Consider the following 24,251-nt stretch of genomic DNA (forward strand, 5'->3'; position numbering starts at 1 on the left):
TATGGTGCAGGGAGGGTGAAAGATGAAGATAAGACTTAAAATTCACATTTAAACATTGAGTATCCCAAGACTTAACAATATGTTGCATAGCTGTTTTAATTTTTTCACATGCAATTTTTTATTTGTAAAAAGCTGGAATGAAGATTCAGAAGATAAAGTTATTAGGTGAGAGCATAAAGTCTTAGAGGTGACAAGAAGCCACAAGATTCAGGACATAGCTGGAGATATTAGTTCTTCGGGGAGAAGTGCAGTAGCATCGATTTGGAGGAAGAAAGCAAACAAAAAATCATGGAAGATCTGCAAAGGAGCAAGTGGACACGGAGGGCATTTCCTCTGGGTAGGCTCTGCTTTCTCTGCTGTGTGGATTGCAACTGAGGTGGGAACTCCAATGACTAAATCTCTGGACTTAGAGGCAAGTAAAAGCATCATTGAGAAATACTGGGACTGACTGGAGAGAAATAATAAATATCTAGGGTTCCAGCTATGGCTAGGGCACGGTTTCTTCTTTCAGGTCTCAGCTGTCCATGAAGAGTCATGGAGCCTGCATCCTCAGCAGGAAAGATATCACCACCCAAAGGGACAAGAACTGTTTTTTGCAGGGCAGGTAAACAACAACAACAACAACAACAAAAACACAATGATTTTTTTGGCATGAAATGTAAATATGCATACAACTTATAAACAAATATATGACAGGTCTTTATTATTACATTTATAAGGTGAAATAATTAAGAAGACATGTCTAAAAAGGCTCTTTCAGAGGGGCAATAATGAAAAAAGTGGCTAAAAACACTGCTGTAGAAAAAGTGACTGGAAACCTGAAGGTTGGCCATAGCTTTGTGATACAAACAGCGAAGAGTCAGAACATACTTGTTGTTGGTCATGATGCCACTGAAGTGGTAAGCTGCAGGTTCCATGTTGGGCAGAGATGGAAGTTCAACTGAAAGGAAGCTGGAAGACCAGGAAACAGAGAAAGGTGGAAAGACTGGACAAGTCAATGAAGGTAAGAACATACAAGTTGCCAGTATAAGTGGTTGGAATATCGGAATTACAGGCTAGAATTACTAGAGAATGAAGTGCCTTTGGTTTTAATTAGGAGATGGAAGGGGTGAACTGAACTCAAGTTTGAGAGGATGGTGTGGGAATTGGCAGTATAGTGGACAAAAATCAGAAGCCATTAGCATGAGTGTCACACCGAAGAACTGAGAATACTTGGGTTCCTCAAACTTACCTGGGGGCAATGAGAACTGATGCCAACATGGAGGTCATATTTGTTTTAGGAACATGTTTCCAGAAGGGTATGCCTTTCACCCAATAAATAAACTTCATTGTTTCAGACAACTTTTACAAACCAATGTGTCTAGTTGAATCATTAGTTTCTCTGGTCAAATAGTTCTCCTTTCATGACAGTAGATTGTTGACTTCATTTGGACAAAAAGCTAACTTATCAAATAATAGTTTCTTTTACTAAAACTCACCTGAAGACCCTCCTGTGAACTCACTTTCCCGCATTCACCAGTCCTAAGTTATTTCGTCATGAAGTGTTTCTAATCCCAATCACTCTCTTGCACATAAAGGTCTATCATAAAATCACCGAAACCCAAATATGAAAATTATATAAATCTCCTCTGTTTAGTTCCCCTTGTGGAAAATAATTAAGAGTCTGTCAAAGATTATTCTTCCTGATTGCATTAGCTCTGATCATCTTAGCTTTGCTTAATTAACAGGTTTTTCTGTTGGATTTCTGAAGGTTCAAGGGTTGACACATGTAATATCATCCATGTGAAGAAGGTATGGGTTAGAGCCTGGAGAAGTAATGGTTACTTAAAACAAATAAATATCAAATAATTTGTGAATGAATGCATATTTTAAGAAACTACCATGATATACAACAAGATAGGGGATGTTTTATCCCTTAGAGTTTTTAGAGGAATGAAACTCTATTTTTTGAGGGGAATATATTGGTGGCTAGATAGGCTAGACTGAGTTACACTGAAGGATCTGATTGTGAAAGTAAATACTTTGCAAAAGGTTGAAGAAAGAAGACAGGACAAGGGAGAAAATGAGACAGTCCCACAGAGAATGGCCAGGCAGTCTAAGGGATGTCTACTTTTGGAACCCATAAAATATATTGAGTGTGTGATATACTGAAACATTTAAAAGCATGCTGTAGATAACTAAAAAGATTGGTCTCTTCTGAAAATAACACAGTTGTGCAGATATAGGTGTGAAGAAGAAGAAAAACAGAAAACAGAATCAGAATGTAAGCCTTAGTAGCTCAAAGATTTCCTGGGAGGAACTCTGGACTGCCAGCTGGCTGAGGAATTGGTGTCTCTGTGCCTAACAGATTGAAGAGAGAACATCTTCACAAAGAAACATCAATCTGACCTTTAAAAACACCAGGGTTGGCCTTTGCTTTGCTAAACCATGGTTTGACTCTATGACTCCTTGAGCCATGGTTGTTATGCTTCCTAGTCTTGTAATCCCCACCCCCACCTGGGGGAGGTGAATCTCCACTCTCTCTCTCGCTAAAATATACTTTTAAAATAAACTATATTTTCCAATCTAAAAATAAATAAATGCATTAAATGAATAAATGAAATAAAAGCACTGGAGTTATTAAAAAAAGAAGATTCTTACTGTTTCCAGAGAATAAGAAACAAAAAATTGAGGATCAACAAGACGTAAGTTTTCTCAGTAGCATGAATTAGCACTGAAAGACAGAAGAGTATCACCTTCAAATCTCTGAGGGAAATTGATTGGTAATTTTTAAAAATTCTAAAACTTTGAATCAGTTGTGAGGTTAGAAGACTGTTTCATGCATGCAAGAGCATTACAGACTTGTTTCTCATACATCCTTTCTTCAGACCTACCAGATGTGCAACAGAATAACATAATAGTATACCTAGAAAGGGGGAACCCAGGAACCAGTGACATGGGGCCTCAGCACAGGAGAGTGACAGAACCAAGTTAAAGGTTGACTGAGGGACCAGGGCCACAGGGACAACCATTGGGTAAAGCAAGAGAGCAAAAAGCTCCGGGACAGATGGGATTTGTTCTGAGAAATGTGTGGCTCGGCGAACATCATAGAGTATTCCACAGTCCTAGACAGTGCAGTCTACTACACACCAAGGGTACATGGTACAGCTTCTTGCTCCTAGGCTATTCACCTGTATAGCATGTTACTGTACTGAATGCTATGGTCAGTTGTTACACAATGGCAAGTATTTGTGTCTCTAAACAGAAAAGGCGTAGTAAAAAATAGGATATTATGATCTTACGGGACCACCCTCCTGTCTATATGGGGCTCATCATTGCCAGAAATGTCACTATGTGGATATGTGGCACATGGCGGTATATACACATCCATATATACACACTCACACACACACACATATATGGAGAAGCAGAGACAAACAGAGACAGAGAAACTGTAAAGAATTGGCTCACACTATAGTGGAGACTGATAAGGCCAGATTCTGCAAGGTAGGCCTGCAGGCTGGAGACTCAAAGAATTGTAGTTCAAGTTCAAAAGCAGACTCCCGACAACATTCCCTCTTTTTTCTTGAAAGCCCCAGTCTTTTTCAATGATGACCTTTCATTGGTGAATGAGGTCACCAGATCATGGAGGGTAATCTACTTTACTTTAGGTCTACTGACATAAATGTGTATCACATCTAAAAAAATATACCTTCACAGCTGTATCTAGGAACACTGTTTGACCAAGTACCTGGATGTTGTGGCCTAGTCAAGTTGACATATACAATTAACCACTGTCACCTTCATGCTGAATCAGGAATCTCCTCTTGCCTCCAGAGCTCTGAGGCCGAGCCTACCTCTCTGTGCTGAACTCCTATCCCTCACCTGGATTCTCTCTTAGCCACCTATCACACTCTGTAGTCAGACAGTAGCCTCCTCCTCCTTGTCTCAGGCTCGTTCTTACCCACACAGGGGAGAGTATCGATGTCGACTACGCCTTGAATTTGCTCCCCATAAGTGGAAGTGTAAGACACAGATCTTTTTTTATCCTGTAATTTCGAGAGGGTTTCTTGGGTTGTTATATCAAATGCCCTCGAGGGGCATCAAAGTGACCAAGACTTTAGAGTGTCTCGGAGAAGGGAGTAACTATCTGAGAATGTCAATCTCGATTTTTACTTAAGGCCTATTTAATTTATGTGTCTAGTATTGGTTTTTTCACTATTTCTTTTACACATATTGTATGATGCTTATAACAGCAGATTATAAGGGTTCTTCAAACTTTGTACTGTAACATTGAAGTCATAGGTCAGTTTGATGCAGAGAGCTTGGCATCAGACTGTAGCTCTATCTCTCACATGGCTCATGTCTCAGCAAATGACTTCACCCTTCCAAACACCTCTCCTTACAGAAGAGGACGTCAGTATAAAAACGAGTAACATTTACTGCACACTTAACAGAGCAGGGTGATTTTGTGGTTGTCAGGGGGTATCCACCTCACAAAAGATTTCTGAGAATGCCACAAGAAAACTATAAGGTCTTTGTCTGACATATCATAATGATTTTATAAATTACATCTACTTATATCCCTGTAACTATGAGCCATGCCGAAGGGCGAATTGTTAGAAAATTAAGAATCTTCTCAATATGTATACATTAAACTCCCTTCATGTGTTTTTTTGTGAAGATATCTTCGAAGGCTCAAGTTTAAATCAAGTATGAATTTGTGTCTTAGTATTTATTAAAATACTTTCCCAAACTGAGCATTTGATCATTACTCTTTTATATGGGAGAGTCATTATTTGAGCTTAGCAGGAAATGCAATATGGCAACTGGTCTTTGAGGTCCTGGAAGACAGAAGTCATTGTGTTTTGCCTTTGTTTCTCTACTATCTAGTACAGAACCAAAAGACAATATATGTATTTAAAATGCAGTGAAGCAAAATATATTCTCTGAATGAAGACCAGCAACTGAATGTGTAAATGCTAACATGTGTTCACAGAAAAGTCTGCCCTTATGATTATGAAGTCATGCCTTTACTCCAAAAGCTTCATGACATCATCCAGTGAGCTATACCTTGGTGTTCACAGGAGCTCAGGGCTTTGTGCTGTTGTGGTTCTAGTATTTGAATCAGTGAAAGGCTGGAATAAACAGCCGGGCTTGGTGGCTCAGCCTGTAATCCTGCACTTTGGGAGGCTGAGGTGAGTGGATTGCCTGAGCCTGCAGGTTCATGACCCGCCTGGGCAACTTGGCGAGACCTCATCTCTACAATAGGCGTGGTAGCGCACGCCTGTAGTTCCAGCTACTTGGAAGGCTGAGGCGGAATGATCAGCGGAGCCCAGCAGGTCGAGGCTGCGGTGGCCGGGAGCATGCCACTGCACTCCAGTCTCAGCGACAGAGTGAGACTCCAACTCAGAAAAAACAAACAAACAAAAAAACCAGTGGGCCATTCTGAGGTCAAGTTCAAAGCTCCAGCTAAATACCCTGAAACAGTGTATTTCAAACACTTTCATTTGAATGAAAGTGAGAAAAGCAACGAAAAAGACCTTTTCAGGTCTTTTCTCATTTAGAAAAACATCTCTTTCTAAAATGGTGACTAATTTTCTCTTTTTTCTCTAAAATTTATAAGCAAAGAGGGTGTTCCTTATGCTGCTCCCTTTACCAAACGAAATCACGTCTTCCAATCAGACGGTGGGGAAAACCCTGCTGGAAGCTGTTTCATGATTAAGGCATTTCACTGTGGGGATTCTTATTTTAATAGAAAGCATCAACAAGAGTGTGCCATCCGTTCTGACTGCTGGCTGGCAGGTGTGGGTCAGAACACCTGTGTGTCTGATGTGCATTGCTGTTGAGTCACTATCCGCCTTGTTTTAGTCGCAAAATATTCTGACAAAGTCTTTCCTTATATCTACCACATTTGGGAGCATGTGTTCCTAAAAATACTCAATTAGGATGATAATACTTATCAGAAAGTAACCAGGAACTGTTGTTTGGGGAAGTCAGTGCACTCTTTAGAAATTTCTAGAACTGGCCCTGGGGAATCTCCTTGGGACCGCTCTCCACAGGATGGATGCCGACAGCACACAGACACAGTGTCTACAGGGCTCTGGATGAGAAGGCTAGCACCTCTGGGCCCTGACCCCCCTGTTTATAATAAGGGTCTTTCCATTACACAATCTCTAATGCCCCGAGTGTTTCAGCCATCTATGGTTCTGGGACAGACTTTTCTAACTAGAACAGAAAATTTATTACAAAAAGTCTTGTGCATTTTAAGCCTTTTAGTACCATGTTATTCTAGCTTTTTTTTTTTTAGATTGGAAAATATAGTTTATTTAGAAAATAAATTAGAGAGAGAGTACACTCCCCTTCCCAAGTTAGGGGAGGGAGCCAAAGCTCATTATTCTAGTTCTAATGCAAGTGAAGATACCTGAAATGGATTACCTCTGGGTTCTTATATAGTTTGTTTTATTTATTAGCTAAGTTACTGATGGTAAGTTGCTTACGTCTGTGCCTCATTTTTCTCACTGTAAATGGAGGTTATTATAGCACTCACCTCTTGTGGGGTCTGGGAGACAATAAAGTTATCTGTAGTGGTCCCTGTGGTTCATAGGTTGCTGGCCCTTCAAGGCATGAGAACCCATCTCAGATCAGAAATGTTCTCCCCACCTCTACTTCTGGATGTTATATCTCAGCACTGCCTAGTGCCATGGGAGAGCCTTTGCCCTGCGTTTTAATAGCACACCACTTCTCTCATTCCTGGAACAACACAGAATCAGATCGCCAGCGTGCCCAGCTGTTTTTCCTTTAATCAAGTTCACTTCCAATTATAGTGTATCTTGACAGTTTGAAAGCCAACTGCCTAACTAGCAAGTAGTGCTGGAGTTAATGGGAAGTAAGAAGTTGTGTCAGTGTGGGAAGGTTTGATGACTTACAAATGCAGAGTTGTTCAAAGGGCACAAACTCCACGTTCCTTCTGAAAAACCGGTCCTTGTGACACCACCTGTCACCCAGAAACAGTGGTTGCTTTTTAATCACCAGCCACTTTCCTGTTGTTGAACTCCATGCATCTTTGATTTTTATTCACTGAAGGTGGACTTCGGACCCTGCAGGAGAATGGAGATCAGGAAGACATGCCGTCGTGATCTGGAGTTTCTGTGTCACTCCCAGCATTTGTTCTGTTCCCTGCTCCACATCTAAGGAGCGGGCTTGGGGGATGATTCCCATGATGCTCCATGGTTAACCATGACGGCCACTCCAGTTCGCATGACAAATGGCCTTGGGCAGACCTCTGCGTCCCAGCCCTGTGGCACTCTTGTCTAAGTTGAGGCCAACAGAGGCAGGGAAAGAACGCACACATCACAGGGGTCAGGGCACTGTGGCTGTGCCCTCGGGGTTCAAGAAGTCGTCTCTGTGAGTGGGTGTGGGTTTGGGCATGAGAAAATCATTCCTAAGGTCCATTTCACATGGGAAAGAGGACGCAACACCACCCAGAACCCAGTCCCTCTCCTTACTTGTCGACAGTATTTCATCTCAGTCCCTTCCCTCCAAACACACGCGCCGTGCCAAAGGGGTAGGCTCTCTGTTGCTTCTTGCTCTATGCTGGCTTTCATCTGATTTTGTCAGTCAATGCAGCCTTCACCCCGCTGCATTTGTTACTTAGACGGTTGGGGGTATTTCCTTCACATCCGATCCTGATTTTCCTCTTTCAGAGCACTCAGATGTCTATCCTGTCAGTAACTCTTCCCCTCCTCTGCCTCTAGTAGGTCTGGGGTTTGTGCCTCTTTGAGAAAAAGAAACTCAGAGCCGGACTTCCCAATTCCAGCAGGCCAGAGACATGCAAAGCTCCATGGTGATATAGCTGGGAATGTGCAGAAGAATGAGCTCCATCATGTCTTTCTCTCCAAGCTGCGGAACTGAGTTTATGTTGGATGCCTCTCCCAAACCATTGTAGGTCCATAAATCATGTCTTATTTATTATAGATTGGTGTTTCGTGGGCATGCATTATTTCTCTGCTAATTTCTAAACTGTCTGAAATGCTCTATAGGAAAAGGGTGGAAATAAGGCAAAGTTGGTAGATGTAAGGGAACAGATCCAAGGGTCATCCTCTTACTTGGGGGTCTTTTAGAAAAAGGATGCTATCATGACTTGATTCAAAGGGGTGGATGTGTGGATTGGAGGAGGAGTCCAAATCTGTTGCCACACAGATGCTTTCTCCAAACTGTTGCAACATATTTAAATCCATGGGGGCTCTGGTTTCTCTCTCCCCTGCTGGAAATGCCTATTGGCCAACATGAGTGGAAACTGGACAAAACCCCTTGCTGGCAGTCAGGCCCATGGTCTTAAAGCCCAGGGTAGAGAAAACAGAAGGGTATCTCCTTTGAAGAGGGTCCAAGCTCATCACTCCACAAAATCCCCTTTGGAAGGACATTGCATCTTAAAGGGATGAGAATAAGTGGAGTGGCCAGGAGGGTTGATAGAGAGGAGAGTTGTATGTGGCCTTCCTTCACTGTCACGTGTGACAGTCTGTTGGCCTTCCCTCCCCTTCCATGGAGCAGAGGCCCAGATACTGACATCTGGACTGCTGAAGCAGCAGACAGGCAATTTTCAAGTTTCCTTTGCCAGCACAAATGTACTCGCACAGTGACATTGTGTGTTTGTGGCCTTACTCTTTGTTTATTCATGTAACAAATACTTTTAAATGAGAAAACAATTATGACCAGATTGTTCCTCCCATGCACTGGTGTGTCACGTATGATAAGCATAACTGTGAAGCCAAACACATCATTCAGCATACTTGAATGTTCATAGCTTTAGATAACTGGGGTTGCCCAGTGGTCAAGACCAACAACTTGCCCAATATAGTGTTTCTAAGAAAGGGTCCTTGTTTAGGCTTCTTCTGAGCACTCAATCCCGACGTTCACATGGTAAACACCGGCCCCCTTGTTCTGTTGTGTATATCTCTGAGGTTGGAGTTAAAGGCCTTGAGGAAGCCCTCTTGGTGATCTTTGGTGTAATGCTGGTCATCAGTCATTGTCATGAAGGGGATTTCTACACCACCTACTCTGTTTTCTTTATTAAACATCTCTTATTGGACAGCACATAGAATAAATACTCCAATCACTGCAGCTTCAACTTTATGTGATGGCATGGGTCACTCCATTTAGAATGAATAGGGGGAATCAAGAAGTTAGCCAAGGGACAGAACATAAAATATGGCCATGCTTGGGAGAGGACGGGTTCATATGAAGACAGAATCAGGTTAGCCATGGAGAACTAGCAAGACATAAAGACATTTGTGAAAGTGCTTATGCTTCAGAAACAAGAGGAGTTCAGCTTTTTCCATAACTGTATTGCAACTATGTTTGAGACACTGTTAGAAAGTCTTTATTTGGTTTTATTCTGTAGCTGTCAAGGATAAGTGACCCTCCCTGACACTAGTAGTTGTAGTAAGCTCAGAATGGACTTTCTGTGGGATATGATACCAAAAGACAGCCTCTTTCCTGACAAACTTCTTCACATGGACTTCCTACAAGTAGATCTACATACTGAAAGAAAACTGTCACGGCTATGGGTTCTAAAATTGTGCCTACCTTGACACTAGTTTCAGTAACAGTCCAAGTGACCTATTTCTAGGTAATTGTGCCATGCTTCCCTTATGTTTCCTATAGATAAACGTCCTTAACTGATATCCTGTAAAATCCAAACAGACAGTGAAAGTTGGAAAGCACCTTTTATATACCTAAACTGAACTTACTCCATGTCTCTTCTCCTCTCTACCACCACAATCAGAACGAGAACAGGTGAAATTTTTATTTCACTTTATTATTTTTTATTTTAAATTTGAGAGGTTTTATTTTAACATGCTCAGGTTACTGAAACAGAAAGTTGATTCTTTGAAAGGATAAATAAGATTCATAGACCACTGTCCAGATTTACAATAATAACAAAAAGACAGAAAATCCAAATAAGCACAATCAGAAATGAAAAAAAAAGACAATATTACAACCAATCTCTCAGAAATACAAAAGATTCTTAGAGACTTCCATGAGCTTCTGTAAACTAGAAAATCTAGAGGAAATTGATGCATTCATGGAAACATACAACCTCCCAAAATTGAAACAGGAATAAATTGAAACCCTGAATAGACCATTAATGAGTCACAAAATTGAATCAGTACTTTAAAAAAACCTACCAACTAAAAAAAAAAAAAAAAAAAAAGACCTGGACTAGACAAATTCACAGCTGAATTTCACCAGATGTACAAGAAAGAGCTGGAACCAGTTCTACTGAAATTATTCCAGGTGAGCTATCTTTAAAAGGAAAACTGCTAGAGGTAAATTTTCCAAGTTTGGAAAATATGATTCTAAGAAAAGCATAGTTGTGGTTTGAGCTGAGAAAATAAAAGAATGAAGCTTACCCTACACCCTTTGTTCAACAGTGGACTCTTAGCTATTAGAGAAGACCTTAGCATTCACTCACACACATTTGTGGATATCAAAGTGTCTACTAGTTTAAAAAAAAATGGCAAACGAAACAGCAAAACTCCATCCAACCCTACGAGTTGATTCGACTTTCCCACATGTGTCCACTGCATCTGACTCCAACAGCAGTATGCTTTCCCTTCTAATGGGAAAGTCACCTGGAATCACTTCTCCTTTTATGTTCTACTCTGTTTCTTTTGTGGCTTTAGTCACGGGCACTATTTGGTGCTAATGTGTAGGGCTTGACTGACATCTGGAATGAGCTGCTAAAACGAGAGTTTATTTGAACAAAGATGGGATTGAGAAGAGGTTAGTCCCTGGCTTCACTTCCTAGTGTCAAAAAAATTTGCTCTATTTTGATACTCCCCTTTGTTCTCGACATTGGGGAATTAAAGTCTATGATAAACAGGCATTACAACTTGTTTCAGGAAGTGAATGGCGGTGGCGCTGATGGATGCCCCTGGCTCGCTCTAGGCTGCCACTCAGTAATTGCTGCCACCAGGCACAACGTAAACCCACCTGTCTTCAGCCCTCCTTTTGGACAATGTGCCCTCTTCAGAATCCTCTCGCTAACCCCTGAGCTGATTTTAATAACTCCCTCACTATGTCCCCAGGCTAGCTATCTTGGCACTAAACCCTCCATCTTGTAAAATCCAGTTGCTTAGGTAACACTTTGCTCCCTCCAATGTGATGTTCTGTGATACACTCGTGCAGCCCTGTTCCAGATGACTTGAAGAGGTAATCACGTAATTTACTCGGAGCCACGTTCCAGTTAGTCTTCTTTTCTCCAGGAAAGGGGAAAATAGAACATCATTTTAAATCTGTTTAGAATAAAACAATGTGGACAACGGTAGGCAGATAAATCCACCTTCTCAGAGTTCGAGGTATAAATTTGCCTCGATCCCATTTCATTTGAAATTAAATTATCTAACCCTCCATCCATCATTTGGGACGAGGCACTCTAGGCCAGGAGGGAATTTTTTTTTTCCCTGTTTCAGTCTCTGGTAGAAAATTCATTCTCCAGTTGCTGAGTGAATGTATAGAAGATGTCTCTTCAACTAGTTGACAAAAGTTTGAACTTTGCCCTGTGGGTCAGACAAACTGAGTGCCTCTGAATGGAGTGTTTATGAATGAGCCGCTATTTCCTGTGACAACAGACAGACTTGTGCTGGGCGTGAGGGCAAGAGGGAGACGGGAAAATCCCAACATTTTAGACTCATTTACGGTAACAGGATATGTACAAGATTTATAATTTTTCGTCTTTTCAAACCCTGTTACAGGAACTGTGATAGTCTCAACTTGTCTCATTGGAGCTGTAAATTAGTATTATGAGGATAAGCAGAAAACAAATAATAATTTCACACTGACTCACAGATTTCGTCACATGATCACACATGGTATTCATTTATCTGACCCAAAGAAGTCATGTTTAAATTATTTAAACCCAACAGAAAAATATAAACTATGATTTGGTTGTAAACTTGCAACAGTCGTGTCCAGGTTTAAATAAATGTTCTGACTCATTTCATCAGTTTAAAGATGTATAAATCTAAAAGACGACTGTACAGAACACCAGTCACACATGTTTAAAATAATAAAAATAATGTGATAAGATAGATATTCATACACATCCATACTTTCAAACATGCGTGTCATATGCTCTATTTGATTGTAGTTTTATAACCGGTAGAACTGTCACTACAATTATTTTGAAGCAGAGGGACTTCTGAGTTCATGCTGACCCTTTTTGTCATATCAAGTATGCCAACATCTCATGATTTTCAGAGGCATTCAGAGTTCTTCCTTGTCTAGCAGGCACCAAATTGGGTGATTGTTGCAGTTATTTACAGTTTAATGATTTAAACAGTTTGCACTTTTAAAATTAAAGCACAGAAAGCTCTCATGAGAGTAAAGCGCTCTTGTAGAGTTAATCAAAACTCGTGTCTCTTTTTCTTCCTTAAAATGGGAGCTTCAGGGGAAAAAATAGTATTGTGGCGATGCAGACTCCTGTATATATCTGTGAAGAAAGAAGAGATAGGTCTCTCTTGACTTAAATGTTCTGAAATACTCCTCAAGATGTCTCATCTTCCATCCAGCTTTTGCCTTTGAGTGTCCTCTCTGAAGATGTGTCCATCCACTCTTTTTCAAATTGGACCTTTATTTATTTCTGTGTGCTCCCCACACTTCCATTTGTGTGCATACATGTGTGTGCTTTGTGTCATATGTTCATAAGCACTCTTGAAATACCAGCTGTGGACTAGGTTGTCACTTCTCATCATATACCACTCCTGGATTCCACTGTCCCGCCTTGTCCAATTTGAGTCGTAAAACAAATTAGCACCAAGATGAATTAAGCTTAAACTTTACTTTTCTATAGCTTCCATGGCCCTAACGCTTGTTAAAATGAATGCATTTATCTCATCGGGTGTGTTATTAAAAACATCAGTATCTTGACTTTAAAAATGTTTGTTCAAAATCAAAGGACAGTTTATTGGACCTATTCACTGGATCTCTTCATAGTACTTAACAAACTCACCTCCTTCTTTGAGTGTTCTCTTAGCTTGACTGTAATGATCACGATAGCTATACGCAATTCCTCCTCCTCTGGACCAGAGGCATGGGTCTTTCTCATGAGCACCTTGTGCCAGTATCTCCAGGACCTCATGTCTGAGGTTGAAGCCTTAGGTTTGATTCGTTCATCCCAAAAAAGTAGCCAAGAGGACAATCACTTATATGATGGTGCCTGGCATAGCTAGATCAAGTATTCTCCCCTCAATGAGATGAGCATTTTCAAATGTCTTCTAGACACCCAAAAGTCATTCAAGATCAACGCGGAGTAACCTGGAAGTATGTCTCCCTTGATTTTAGCTCTGACATGTAAAGAACTTGGAAGCTGTTTCTCCAATCCTTTCAATTGTGGCTATTTATTCAAAAAATATTAAGAATTTCAAGACGGTGACAGCAGAGCATTAAACCAAGTGTGGGGTACTTCTTGATTGTAGTTTTATAACTGATGGAACTGTCATTATATTTATTTTGAAGGAGAGAGACTGAGCATGGGACCATGTGCACTGCATGGGAAGCATACCCAGAAGTTTGGTTCCACCTCCAACACAAGTGAGTACTCTGGGTAGTACTAGCTGAGTATGGGTTAGGTCATCTCCCAAAAAACTAACCCAAAGGGCAATGCATGGATGATGGTGCCTGGCATAGTGAGATGAGAAATTTCTCTCCTGAATAAGATGGGCATTTTCAAATGTCTTCCATTCCTAGTGCTACTATTAGTAGAAGTGCCAAAGGAACAGCAACTGCAGTTGTCTGAGGAGTACTTGTAATAGAGCAGTACTATTAGACTGGATTGCTACTATTACTAGACAACTACCAATAGCAGTAAAATCTAGTCACCCTCCCAAAGAAGAAATCTGAAAATATGTCCAGCATCTATGTCTCTTTGCCCCTGCCTTCAGCTATTAAATAACTGTAGATTATTTTTAGACAGTCAAAGCATTCTCACAACATTTTGTTCCCTCCATTCCCTGCTCTTATCATACTTATCCTAGACATTGTATCGATTTTGAATCATCTGCTGTTTCTCTAGACCAATCCTCTCCTCCATTTTTCATGCTCTCTCACCAGGTTAACCACTACAAAATGCAATCTCATGATCTTACACCCCAGATGAAAATAGTCCAAAGCTCCACACTGCTTACAGACAGAGCCTGATGCCTTGTGTGGCTGGAAACACCCTTCTGATCTCACACTTCCCTCCAGAGCTGCCTGGTTACTCTGCTCCGTGTTCCTTCCTCTCACAATCTCTGTTCCTAGCAATATCAAGTTGTTTGTAAGTTCTGTTAATAATCTACTAGAAGCTTTTTTAAAACATATATGATTCTTCCTTCCCACTGAACTCTTTTGAACATCTTTCCTTACCCTTTATGACCATATCCATACAAACCTTTGATCAGAAACTCTTATATGCATCTCTCCTAACAGAGTGAGGCATTTTCTCCTCTTTGCTGGAACACGTTCTGTTCTTGCCTCTCTAGATCCCAATCTGCACTTTGGTGATGATGTGCTTTTAGATTTTCTCACTTACTCTCCCCTATGTGCCCCAGACTGACCAGGTCTTATTACATGTATACAAAATGTATAACAAATGTGTAATAATTTCTTGAGGACTGTATGGTGAATGCATGAAGGAATGACGAGAGAATTAAGAAAATAAATGACTCACTTTCAAATCAATAACATTAAAAAGGTATTTCAGAAGTCATTGAAGAAAAATTCTTACATATAGGGAATTCAAGTACAAAGTCTGAGAATATGAATTGAAAAGTCACCATTTTTCTCATACCATACTCCAAGAGTTAGAAGCAAGTAGTGTAGGTTAATTCACACTCAGGGAGGAGGTGTTAAGCTTTAACCTCCTATATGAAATGTCAAAGAATTTGTGGACTTGTGCAAAAACCACCACATTAATTAATAAATATATTGGAAGGAATAATTTGAATACATTCAATATCCTTTTCTTCTTAAAATTTCTTTCACTGATATCAGCAATTGCTACAAAGGTGTTCTAATTCTATTTACCTTATTTCTTCTACATTTATAAATTTAAATTTTTCTGTAGTAAGCATTTCTCTCTTTTTCCCCATTTATTTATTATTTTACTCATTTGTGTATGTCAGTATGGACTTCTGGATATTTGTTATTCTTGGTCTTATAACATAGTATGAACCTTGTCCGTTTTGCTGTCCAGCTTGTTACAGGTCTGGCCCTTGTTCTATTTTTATTTGCCTTATTTCTTCTACATTTATGAATTGAAATTTTTCCATAGGAAACATTTCTCCCTTCTCCCCCATTTATTTAATATTTTTCTAATTTATGTATATCAGTATGGACTTCTGGATATTTATGTCATTCTTTGTGTTATAACACAATGTGATCCTTGTCCATTTTGCCATTCAATTTTTTACAGCTCTAGTTCTTGAAAAATTTGTTGGTTAGGTTTCTGAGTCTTTTGGACATGCCTCATTTTTGAGCATTACTTACTTTAGGTTCTGTGTGTGTGTGTGTGTGTGTGTGTGTGTGTGTGTGTGTGTGTTTCGCCTCAGCCCTTGAATGAACTTTTTTTTCCCAAAGATTCTTGATTCCTTTTATTGGAGAATGATATTTAGAGAACAAAGTCCAAGTGCTAGGTGTGCTTGTTGTTACTGGGATATCTATCTCCATGCCAGCTTGATGTATTCACCCCATACACACATGCCTATAATTTTTTCTGCATTCATCCATCTGTGTATATGTGTGTGAGTGTGTGTAAACCTAAACATGAATACACACTGATGTCTCTAGTGCCAAACCAGCATCTCAAATTAACTTTGTAGACTATAAATATTCAGTTTTGCCTTCACCTCTCTCTTCCCATGTGCCTCCCACATTAAAACATGCACCTTCGTAGCTTCTGAGTCTATAACAGGCAAATGAATTCAATTCCTCTTTATCTAAGAACATGCTAGAAGCTTGGCCAATGCAGTTTGGATCTAATTGCATCTGTTTAGATAAATTTGAATTTCTTTGGATGCCTCAAGTCATATGACAAATGTTGGCTTTCATTTGGTTTGGAGTAAACACTGCCGATAGCACCTATAATAACTCATTTGCTATTGATGCTTCCCCAGACTTAATCAAGGATTGCCTCTTTTTGTCTTTTCTTTCTGACCCTGGCTTCAGTGAATGCTGAAAACTCAGACAATTTTAGCCAAGTAAATCTATCCATGCATTTGTGACTATTTTATATTATACCCACAGAAATTTTGTGTGTCACTTGCTTTGAATATTATTATGATTCAGAGAAAAAAGAAAGCATTTTTCTGTTATAACATTAGAGTGAAAACAAGAATAAAAGCAAGACAAAGAGACTGAACATGAGATCAGGCTTGCTCTTTTCTGAATGTCTCAAAGTCTCCTGTGGCAGAGATATTTAACAAAGGTTGCACGGGACTTAGAGACAGTGGTGTGTAGACTAATCCTGCATTTGGCATTCTATATAAACAAGCTGTGTGATCATAGATAAATCACCAAACCTCTCAGGGCTTCTGATTCTTCACCTCTAAAATGAAGGGGCTGGACTATATAAGTCCTTCAGTTACCTGTGACCTCTAGAGGGTGAGTAGAATTCTATCCGTACAAGGCTCTTGGCTATACTCCTGCAGCTTCGCTTTTACTGGGACTCTTTGACTTCTAATTTCCTTCATTACAAACTGATGAAAATGATGGATTTCACTTATTTTCCTCCTGTGTTGAGAAAAAAAGACAGGCATGATGCAAGTGTCCACTGATTTCCCGATTCTGCCTTTTTTTCATCTGCTTTAAGCATTGTTATAACCCACTTGCAGGTTTTTCACTCCGACATCTCTTCTGTGGCAGTAAATATTTGTCAAATGCCGTCCTCGCCTTCTTTGGCTTCACAGGAAGTTCTATCAACTTGCTGGTTTGCTTTGTTTGCGTCATTCTTGTCCAATTGCTCCATAACATCTGACATTTCTCTCCCTCCCTCTCTCTCTGCCTCTCTTTTATAAAGGATTGAGTTGTGTTTTATCCTCTAATCCTTTCAAAATACTGTGTACCTTTCTAAATGATGGCAACCCCCTGACAAGGCGAGGCAGATGAGAAAGCTGGAAACCACATCAGAAGGGTCTGCTAAATCTGTTGTGACAACAGGAAAGGAATGCTAGGACTTGCTTCATTTAGGTCTGAAAGCACCTTTGTTGTATTTCTGAGGGAAAGAAAAGAGGGTGGAGGCCTGGCAATGTTTAGCCTGTCCCCTCTGCCTGTCAATCACATTAGCATTGAAGAAAAAAATGAAAGATTAGGGAAAAGTGGGAGCAAAATCTAAAAGGAAGGCATAAATAAAAGAAGCATTTGCATAGGTCTAAATATCAAAACTGCTTCATCTTATACATTGAGATGATTATAGCCAAAAAAGATGACTAATTTATCCCTGGAGGAATGTAGGTGAGGTCACCAAAATTGGATTTCTGGCTTCCATCTTTCTTGGCTGAATTTTTTTTTTTTTGGAATACTGAATGTACTTTAAAGAAAAGGTATATTCAGAGATTTTTTTTTCCTTGCTTGCTTAGTAAGCTGCTCATTTGCATCAGGTTGTCAAGAGTTATGACATTTAATGTTATTAATGTCACTTCCATTATTCCACTGAATCTCAGCTGCCTTCACCTACAAAATGTAAATGTTTTTGAGTACATGACCATAACTAGAGACCCCAAGGAAAGGGAAAGAAGAAACACAGGTCTCCGTACCGTGAGTAGGCTGACTTGCCAGCTCCTGGTGTCATTCACTGCCATGAGTTTGGAAATAAATTCACTCAAATGTCAGAAATATTACACACATGCATGCATGCTTATGAACACACACACACAACACACACACACACACACACACACACACACACACACACCACATATGCAGAGTTATTTTTATTCTAGATATCCAGTACAATTTAACAAATACTTGGAGCCAATTCTTTTAGAAGGAATGTTTTCCAGGTTGAAAAAAGATAGATTTATTTCAGTGAACAAATAACTAGGCCCATGAGAGCCAGAACATGAAGACAGGAAAGTTAATCTTGCAGACAGGTAGACCCATAATTTTCTAGAGAGTTAATGCAGTGACAATGATTCTATTATTTAATTCTAAAATGGCTCTCATGTAGCTTATTTACAGAAAATTATTGATTAATATGCAAAATAATTTTTAATATAATTAAATAAAATGATGGTTTCTTTTTTTAACATGGGGATTGCAAATGATAACTTTGAATACAATTGTGTCTTATTTTTGAATATTCTTAAAGTTCAAGACAAAGATATAGTTTAAATATTTCAAACTATTTTTAATTAGACTGAAAATTCAATTCTAAAATAAAAAAATTTATATGTGACTTTTATTTTTATTATAAAAATTCAAAAATACAGAAGAGACAGACAAATAATACAATTTCCTCTATTCAACAATGAAAGTTTTGTTTTATTTTTTGTAGCAAAATTACTTTTTCAAATGTACTTTTTCTCTTTCTATCTCTACCTCTAGGTTTATGTTTTTAGATAGATAGCTGGATAGACAGAGGTAAATTTTTTGTTAAGCAATATATACTCATGTGTACCTCACAGACCACTGTCAGACCAAATAAAATGAATAATGATTTTCTAATATTAGCTTATCCCTGATCCTTTGTAATTTTCACAATGTTTTTCAAACTATCTAGAACTGATTTTATTAAATGCAAGTTCATGTTTGTGAACTATTTCTGTGTCCCCTCTGTGTTGTGTAAATCTAGAATAGCCCACTTCTCCTCAACGTCTTTTTTTTTTCTATGATGTAGACTTTTTGGAAGAGAGCAGGACAATTGGCCTGATTGATTTCCCATGATGTAATTTAACTTGATTCTCTAGGTCTTCTGTTTCTCAGAAGTTGAAGGTTCATGCTCATTTCTTTTAGCAAAATGACTTCCTATGTGATGTCACATACCTGAGATTTCAGTTCACCAGGAGGTACCTGCAGTCATGTAGCCATATTATTAGTGATGCTAAACTTGACCGCTTGGTTGCTCTGGTGACAAATTTCCATCTAATCTATTTAGCATCCATCGGTAATACCTAAATCAGTGGTTTTACTAGGGGACTTGCAAACTTTTTGAAAGTTATATCCTTGCTTCTGTGTTCACTAATTGACATTATTATATAAAAAGTACAGCTTTACCCATTGATGGGTGCTAGCTATACTCACCTAAATTTTTTGAAGAAGAGATTAATGTCTTTCATTTGAGATCTATTCTTCAGAGAGTATGGAATTGATGCAACAGTCACCTGCAATAATGGATGGTGACTTTGTTTATTTGTTTGGTTTTGCCTGTCCATATTATTTGAGGGATTAACAGATTTTTATTTGTTTAACTAGTTGCAATCAGTTATGTTCATAATTTTTGGTTGACACCAATGATTCCCCAATTTAGCCAGTGTGAGTCCCTCAGTCAAATGTTTGCACCTCTTTTTCCTCTAAAACTGCCCCTTAAAATTTTACTTATCTAGTTTTATTTTTATGGATACATATTAGTTATACATATTTATGGAGTACACGTGATTTTTCATGCAAGCATACAACATGTAAAAATCAAATTAGAATCTCAAACATTATTGCACATTTGTGTTGGGAATATCCCAAATCTGCCCTTTCAGTTGTTTTTAAATATGCAAGGCAGCCCCCTCAGGTCCCTTCCCATTGTGGGAGCTTTTCTGTTCTCTCAATACATCCTGCTTTCAAATAAAAAAGAAATATGCAATACATTATTTTGAGCCAAAGCTGTCTTATTGTGCTACTGAACACTACATATTATTTCTACTATCTAACTGCATCTGTGTACCCATTAAAAACCACTCTCCATGCCCCGCCTCATGACCCTTCCAAGTCTCTGGTAACCATCAACCTACTTTCTACCTCCATAATATCATTTTTTTAGCTCCTACATATAAGTGAGGACACACACTAATTTATTTTTCTTTCTGTCTCTGGCTTATTTCACCTAACATGTCCTCGAGTTTCATTCATGTCAGTGCAAATGACAGGACAGTATTCTTTTTTATGACTGAAGACTATTCTATTGCGTATGTGTTCCATGTTTTCTTTGTCCATTCATCCACTAATGAATATTTAGGTTGGTTTTAGGTCTTGGCTATTGTGAATTTTGCTTTAATAAACAAGGGAGTGCAGATAACTCTTCTACATACTGATTTCCTTTTTTTAAAAATATATACCTAGCAGTGGAATTTCTGGATTATATGGCAGTTCAACTTTAGGTTTTTGAGAAACTTCTGTACTGTTTTTCGTAGTGACTGCATTAACCACCAACAGTATGGGAATGTTTCCTTTTCTCAGCATCTGCTCTGGCATTCACACTTTTTTTTTGTCTTTTTGATAAAAGCCATTTTAACTAAGGTGAGAAGCTATCTCATTGTGGTTTTGATCTGCAGTTTTTGATAATTAGTGATGTTGATTTTTTATACATCTGTTGGTCAATTGTATGTCTTAGTTTGAGAAATGTCTATGCAGATCTTTAGCCCCATTTTTTGTTTTTTTTTTTGGAGTTGGAGTCTCACTCCATCACCCAGGCTGGAGTGCAGTGGCATGCTCACAGCCACTCCAGGGTTGCCCTGAGCTCAGGCAATCTACTCACCTCAGTCTCTCAAAGTGCTACTATTACCGACTGAGCCACCAAACCCAGTCTTTTTTTTTTTTTTTAGGACAGGGTTTCACTCTATCCCCTAGTCTAGAGTGCAGTGACATGATAAATAGTCAGGGCAGTGTTAAATTCCTGGGCTCAAGCAATCCTCCTGCCTCAGAATTCTGAGTAGCTGGGACTATAGGTGCACACCACCATGTCCAACTCATTTTTCCATATTTTGTAGAAAGGAGGGTCTGGCATTTTTTGCCCAGACTGGTCTTGAACTCGTAGAGTCAAACGATCCTCCTACCTTGGCCTCCAGAAATGCTGGGATTACAGATGAGAGCCACTGTGCTCGGTCTTTGGCCCAGTTTATAATTGGATTTATTGTTTATTGCTATTGGTTAGGTTTCTTATATATTGGTTATTAAGCCCATGTGAGTTAAACAGCTTGCAAATATTTCTCCTATTATGTGGGTTGCCTGTTCACTTTATTGTTTCCTTTGCCATTTAGAACTTTTTCACTTCATGGGATCCCATTTGCCCACTTTTGCTTTTGTTGCCTATGCTGTTAAAGCCTCACTCAAGAAATCTTTTTTTTTATGTGAAATTTTTTCTTTAATGTGTTGTGAATGCCATCAAATGTAACCATTTATGATTGTTTTGACTGTATCATCAGTCACTTCCAGTATAGACAAATACATGTGTTATTTTGCATGTATGGTGACTACTTCAGTTAGCATAATTTTAAGAGTTAGGTTGTGTCGTCAGTATTGGCATTTTCAGAAATATATAATGTAGTCTGAGTCCAGCTTCTGACCCAAACATCCTACTCTGAGCCCTATTCCCTCCTCACTAACAGGTGGCCTTGAGCAAGCTAACCTGTCAGAACCCTGGTCCACATCCACCAGGTGAAGACATCACAACCCATCCTTCCTACCTCATATAGGTCCTGCACAAATCAACTAGATCACTATACGTAAAATTTTTCAACAACTATAAAGTAAAAGACAATTACAGATATGTCAGTGAAGTTAACCACCAAAAGAATATTCATGCCTACAACCAAAAGCTTTTAAATCAAAGAAGTTAAGCAAATGAGGACTATATTATACAGACTATGTTAACAGCCTACTCTATTGAGCCTAATCTTTGGAAAGACTTCATTCATTATAAGGGGGAAAAAAATCTGAGTTAAGATATTTATTAGTATTTATACAAAAAAGCTGCAACTACGAATTCAAAAATAGAAGGGTTTTTTTTTTCCCCCAGGAAGAAGAGTGCATTCTTTAACAGGACTGTACTGGAATAAGAATTTCATACAAACAGAATATATACCTTAACATAAGAAAGCAAGGAAGGAATGTTATACATGACACAGAATATTCAGGTGATTCAACCGAGTTAGCTCTCCACACACTTATTTTCCAAATTTATTACAAACATTGCAATCAGTTCCGCACATGGTGATGCTATGCAGTGTCTGCATCTCGCAGTGTGAACACAGCAGGTGATGCAGCCTTCAATTCCAAGAGTTAAGGGACTGGACTACTGTCTGCTTTTCAACGTTTCAACTAACCATTCCATGGCCTCACCGAGGCCAGTGCCTTTGGTTGCTGATGTTTTGAATATCTGCCACTTTCCATCCTTCAAGGTAGGTAATCCAAGTGAATTTGCCATCTCTGAGGGAGTCATGGCCTGTTCCATGTCCTGTTTATTTGTAAACACCACTAAAATGGCTCTTCTCAGCTCTTCTTCCTCCAACATGGCAACTAACTCTGATTTGGAAATGCCAATTAGGTCTCGGTCACGACTGTCTACTACACAAATAACTGCATCTGTGTTTGAATAGTAACATCTCCAGTATGGCCTGATACTTGTCTGTCCTCCTAAATCCCAGACTTGGAACTTAAGGTTTTTGTATATCACCGTCTCTACATTAAATCCCATGGTAGGAATAGTAGTCACGACTTCTCCAACTTGTAATCTGTACAATATTGTGGATTTTCCTGCTCCATCTCATCCCAAAATTAAAATCCTCATCTCCTGAGTTCCAAACAAACTGGAAAAAATACTTGAGAAAAAGCCACCCATGGCGAGCCGCTAGTCCTCCCTCGCCGACCCTCAGAGACAGCCGCTGTCCCGCAGAGCTCCCTGGGGGGCCTCGCGCCCCCACCCCTGCTCGCCCAGGCCGCTGAGGCTCGGAGGCGGCTCCCAGCGAGCCGGGTCAGCCGGCGACTCCCACGTCGGCCTCCCGGCGGGCGGGGGCTCAAGAAATCTTAACCAAGACCAATATCCTGAAGCCTTCTTCAATGTTTCTTTTAAGTACTGGTCTTATATTTAAGTTCTTAATCCATTTTAATTTGATCTTTGTATCTGTTTGAAAGATAGGCATCTCGTTTCATTCTTCTGCATATGGATATTCAACTTTCCCAGCACCACTGTTCTTTCCCTAACGTATGTTCTTGAAGCGTTTGTTAAAAATGGGTTTGCTGTAAATGCATGGATTTATTTCTGCATTCCCTATTTTGTTCCATTGATTTATATATCTGTTTTCATGCCGGTACCATCCTGTTGTGATAATTATAACTTTGTAATGCCTCCTACTTTATTCTTTTATCTCAGGATGGCTCTGATGTGGTTCCATCGAAATTTTAAGATAAATTGTTTTTTCGATTTCTGGGAAGAATGTCATTGACATTTTGATAGGGATTGCATTACATTTGTAGATCACTTTAGGTACTATAAACACTTTAATATTATTGATTTTTTCCGGTTCATGATCATGGGATATATTTCTGGTTTTGTATCCTTTCAACTGATTTTATTAATGGTTTATAATTTTCATTGTAGAAATCTTTCACAGCTTTTATTAAATTTATTTCTTGGCCTTTTAATGTTTTGCATATGTATATTGAATTTGTATTCTTTAATTTTACTAAATTTATCAGTTCTAATACATTTTTGGTTCTGGCATTTTTAGTTCTTTAAGATATATCATTTGATTGTTCATTTGAAGTTTTTCTGTTTTTTTGGTTTGTTTGTTTGTTTGGATGTAGGCATTGTACACTATGCACTTCCCTCTTAATACTGATTTTGCTATATTCTGTAGGTTTTTGTATGTTGTGTTTCCATTTTCATTTGTGTCTAGACATTTTTGAAATTTTCTACTTAATTTCTTCCTTGAGACAGTCATCTTTTAGGAGCATGTTGTTTGATTTCTGTGCATTTATATTGTTTCCAAAGTACCTCTTGTTATTGATGTTTAGTTTTATTTCATTGTGATCAGAACAAATATTTGACATGATTACAAGTTTTGGAAATTTTTTAGACTATTTTGTGATCTAACATATGATCTATTCTTGAAAATGCTTTATGTGCTCAGGAGAAAAATATGTATTCTGCAACTGGCGGGTGCAATATAAATATCTATTAGGACCATTGGTCTACAGTGCAGATTAAGATCAATATTTCTTTGTTGATTTTCCATCTAGATGATTTGTCCAATGCTAAAAGTGGGATGATTAAAGTCTTCTTCAACTATTATTGTATTGGGGTC

At 38.9% G+C, this 24,251-nt stretch overlaps 1 pseudogene across 1 annotated transcript; it reads right to left on the reverse strand.

Moving 5' to 3' along the window:
* Window positions 1–22,240: 22,240 nt before the first annotated feature.
* Window positions 22,241–22,817, reverse strand: LOC103260817 (annotated as a pseudogene). Its single transcript, XR_002481976.1, has one exon. The product of XR_002481976.1 is annotated as an ADP-ribosylation factor-like protein 1 pseudogene (transcript).
* Between the last annotated feature and the right edge of the window lie 1,434 nt (window positions 22,818–24,251).

The sequence above is a fragment of the Carlito syrichta genome, unplaced genomic scaffold (assembly GCF_000164805.1).
Source record: "Carlito syrichta isolate Samal-C Ts95f unplaced genomic scaffold, Tarsius_syrichta-2.0.1 Scaffold303354, whole genome shotgun sequence".
NCBI classification, from domain to species: domain Eukaryota; kingdom Metazoa; phylum Chordata; class Mammalia; order Primates; family Tarsiidae; genus Carlito; species Carlito syrichta.